At 31.0% G+C, this 5000-nt stretch overlaps 1 protein-coding gene across 3 annotated transcripts in view; it reads left to right on the forward strand.

Moving 5' to 3' along the window:
• The window catches only part of LOC145247988 (GTPase-activating Rap/Ran-GAP domain-like protein 3), a 513715-nt gene that overhangs the window by 502439 nt on the left and 6276 nt on the right, over positions 1-5000 (forward strand). The gene's annotated exons all lie outside the window — the stretch shown is intronic.

Raw genomic sequence — 5000 nt, forward strand, 5'->3', positions numbered from 1 at the left:
CGCACTAGTATTCACTACTGTTTTAATCGAAAGAAAAATTGTTTTGATTCATTCATTTATTTTTAGGAGGTTTCCAGCTCACAGGCAATAAAAGTGTTCAATATCCGGAGAATAGCATCTCTTCGTATCCCTTCTACCGAAATATCTGGTTGGGAGGTTGTCACGTATTTCTTTTTCTTGGTGTCGATTACGTTTTTTATTTTTGAAATTGTTGTGGGGGTATCGATGAAAGTGCTCAATATTCTTAGTATAGCAGCTGTGACAAACCGAACTTCATGTCGACCCGGGGAACGCCGAGTATCCATGCTATTATAAATCACATTCTCTTGTATTTAATATAAATTTAATTGATAATAACCCCAAACCTACTGCACTATAAGTAAATAATAGCTCTCCCATTCAATCCACCAATAATTACACCTTTCATACAGTTGGACCTTCTTATTAAACAAATAATATTCCAAGCTATGTTGTGGACTGTCTTACCACCCTAAAAGCTGTGTCTTCTTTTCCTTATTTAGATTCGCATTCCATCTCATATTTCTTTAATGGAACTAACAATAAAAAATTCTACATCTTTAACTAAACTTTTTTTAAATCTGAATTCTAACATAATATCATTCTCTTTGTAATGGGCTACTTTGAAAATATCTTAATCCTACTCTCCCGGCTCTTAATTATGCCTTCCAAAGATAGATCTAATAATAGCTCATTCAAAAAATATAAATACAAATTTGTTTAATTCCAAGAACGAATTTATTCTCCATTGCCGACATGAGAGAAAATTTAAGCATGCTCAATTTCTAACCTCCACTGACAGCCTACCTCCATATTTCTTTTATAATTTATTTTTGATATTTCTTTTAGTTTGGCCGATGCCATATCCTAATATTATGCCTTATATTTTTCTCTGCTTCATTTTAGATTTTAGTTATTGTTTTTTCTAAATATTTTCTAACCTTAGTTTATTCTCTATATGTTTGTCCATGTATGTGTATATATAAATGTTCATCAGCGTGTGCATCCATATGTGTGTAAATACATTTTGCTTTATATGTATTAGGTTATATATATATATATATAGTCTTTGAAGATTTTTAACATTTGAAACTACACAAAAAAATTACTTTTTATCATTCGTTAAAAAAAAAACACTTAGTCAGTAAGTCATTTAATCACCTGCAATCACTGCATCAACTCTCTCGAATTTACTATAATACCAATTTTTTTATTTTTCAAGGGATCATCAGTTGTTTACCATGAAACACTGTTTCAGGGATTTAAAAACAAAACAGTATATTACTTCATGGCTCCCCAGCAGTGTTGATCAAACACCACCACCCTTAATCTTAGGAAGAAGACATATATATATATATATATATATATATATATATATATATATATATATATATTGCTTTATATGTATTAGGTTATATATATATAATTATATATATATATATAGGGGGACCCCCCCCAAAAAAAAGAACGGGCCCCAACTCTAATTAGGTCCCGTTTCTTAGTGTTTTGTTCGAATGAAATTAAACTTTGGTCATAACTAGATTATTATATTCAAAACATCACATCAAAAAACACGGGTCTTTGGTCTTTGTTCTCCGTTGTACAGCATATGTTCTAGATGGCCTACATTTAGCTTCTTTTCTTTTTTTGGTCACCCTGCATATATATATATATATATATATATATATATATATATATATATATATATATATATATATATATATATATACACGAATGACAACAGCCTATATTCCAAATTTCATGATGTTGACTATTTTACAATGTATTCCTTTAATTACGTTAAACGTATGAATGTATATTTGCACATGGGTAAATGTATGTTTAGTCGATGTATGCTTACTATACGCCATTTTAAAAAAATGTTTACCATAAGCAGCTATTTTTACCGGCTTGAAACCAAATCGAACTTGTTCCGAATTACTTATATATCAGGTTTCATGCCTGTAGACCAAATATTGACAGAGTAGTTTTGTAGACACTGTTCCGCACAGACAGACAAGGTCGCTTATATATATATATATATATATATATATATATATATATATATATATATATATATATATATATATATATATATATATATCAGATACGAAAATGGAAAAAGGGTTATGTTCATCAGCGTTTCTTCTTTATTTCAAAACTTCCTTTAAATGATTGAAATAAAACGAAACGTTGATGAACATATAACCTTGGTTTGTTCGTTTGTCATCTCTCTATCACGTTGGAATATTATTTCTATAAGCTCAAGCTCAAACTCTACAGATAACTTATAAGATTTAAAATAGACTATGACAACTTTATTTACCAATCCACAAGGAAATCATATTTAAAAACCCTCAACACAATTCGCTATAATTCTAGCACTGGGAGCGTTCCATATTTTTCTGTAGGAAGTCTTTATGCAGAAGCACATGAAATCCCTCCAGAGCTAAGAAACCCAAACCTTGGACTAAAATAGTAAACAAAATGAATAGCCAACCCCACCAATCCAGCACGCAATAGTACTTTAAACATAATACATATACATCTCTTCGAACAAGAAGAAAATATTATCAAAATTTAGGACTCCGAATAAACCCTATTTTCAAAGATGCAAATCTACTTTTAATAAAAATCCAATAAACTGCCTTCTTCAAAACACTTCGTTGAAAAAATAATCTTCTTAAGCTTAAAAAAATACAAAAAAAAAACACCCAATAACTTTTTAAGATGATCTAGACAAGTCAAAGAGAAATATGCAGATCGCATACACATTTATAATGATTATTCCAAACAAAATGACGCAACAACCAGTGCTGTAGTACTCAATAAATTAATTTTTAAAAACTTCCCGAAAAAAAAATTTCATTTTCAGTGCAAAAATACATGTACTAATCACAGCAATCTCCAACAAAAAAAAAATCCGAAATGTATAATCTTGTCAGAATCGGTTCTAAAAGTAATAAAAAATACAAAGATAAACAATCCTCTACTTGCAAAACTACTTCACAAATTAACACAATTAAACAGTCAAAAAGAAATAATTTTCTGCTGGATACCAAGCCGTACCGGTATCAAAGAAAATGAAATATTCTAATTCAGCAGGAAAAAATGTCTTAAATATCCCAACTGATTCAAATTTCAAAATCCCTTATACAGATCTTAAAAACCATATCATACACATTGAAAAAATGGAAAATTTACAGGAATAAATTTCTCAACAAGAAATTATATGAGATAATGCCAAGAATTATAAAGTAGGAATAAAACACCTAACTAAACAACAGTCACACTAGCAAGAATCAAAATGGGGCCGACTCATTTAACCCACTTATATCTTTCGAGAAAAAATCAACCCATTTGTATAGTATTTCGAACTCCTCACAATTGAACACATTTTAACTGAAGCCACCGACTTGATAATAATGAGAGATAATTTATATAAAGTAAAAATATTAAGGATCTATTTTAGAAAAACAAACTCCATACTATACTACTGAGGCTTAATTAAAAGCTTTAAAAATAAGAACATATTACTCATATATCAGCTAGAGTATGGAGTAAATGCCTCCTAAATGTCCAGATAATATATATATATATATATATATATATATATATATATATATATATATATATATATATATATATATATATATATATATATATATATCCTGCCTTGATAGAGTTACGAAATAGACTTCGTAGCCTAGTAGGGGATGTCCTTTTCTATTCCCTACAACCTCTTTCTCACAGAAGAGACATTGCGAGTTAGTCTTGCTTTATCGTTATTTTCATGGCAAGTGCTCAACTGAGCTTCAATCTACGGCCCTCCCTCGCCAAACTTTTACAAGAAACACTCATCTAGCTGTAAACACTATCAATAATTCCCCCACTCTTTATCTGTGCCTAAACCTAAACGTAGATTCCATGAACAAAGTTCTTGATCAGCCGTTCCACTTAAGTCAACAAATTTACCGAATTTCCATTACTAACGATTACTATATTGTCCTACTGTACACTCTTTAACCTTTATCCTCGTGTGACCTCTGGGCCTTGATAAGTGGCGATGCCTATGTAAAAAAAAAGATGATTATTAATATTTAATAGTTTAAATATTTTCGCTTTAACTGCATAATAGCGTTAAAGCCTAATATATGATATTTACTATAATTTGCGCGTATCATGCAAATACTACCGTGTTTGAATATATGGTTAAGTATTAGTTTTACACACTTACAATTACTTTAAAGCTTCACAACTCACTCATTTTGCGACTAAATTTCAAACAATTTTTACTGTTCATCTTCTCAGCTATATTTTGAATTTTTTTTTTTTTTCAATTTTCGTTCAGTTATACAAAATTATGATAAAACTACTGTGTTAAACAATTCTCAAAATCTGTAAGGAACGGAGAGACTCGTTTTTTTTTATTGGCTGTTGGTTACAATGTTGGTAGCAATCAAATCTGTTACGCTACCTCAAACTGGCTGGGAACGACAGAAATGATGACGATTTCCAATTACTTGAGAGAAATTGGAAAGAAAAAATAAATCTGTTAAATGGGTGCCTCATGAATTGAATGACAACCAAAAGAAACGCCTTAATAAAGTGTCATCTTTCCTTATCTTTCGGGTCGTGAATTGCGATCAAAAGTGGGTCGTTTACGACAACTGGCGACGCTCAGCTCAGTGGTTAGACGCCGACGAATCTCCACGATACTATGTGAAGCCAGAGTTGAACCAAAAGAAGGTCATGCTGACTGTTTGGTGGTCTGCGACTAGTCTCATCCATTACAGTTTTTTGGGGGAGATGCAAGCGAAACTATTACGGCGCTGAAGAATTGTCAAAAAATTGATGAAATGCATCAGAAACTTCAACAACAACACCCAGCATTTGTCAACAGAAAATGCTTAATTCTCCTCTACGACAATGCCTGACCGCACATTACTAAACTGGCCCAGCAAAACTTGAACGAATTAGGC

This window comes from Euprymna scolopes, chromosome 26 (genome assembly GCF_053919585.1).
Source record: "Euprymna scolopes isolate OS-2025 chromosome 26, ASM5391958v1, whole genome shotgun sequence".
Lineage (NCBI taxonomy): Eukaryota > Metazoa > Mollusca > Cephalopoda > Sepiida > Sepiolidae > Euprymna > Euprymna scolopes.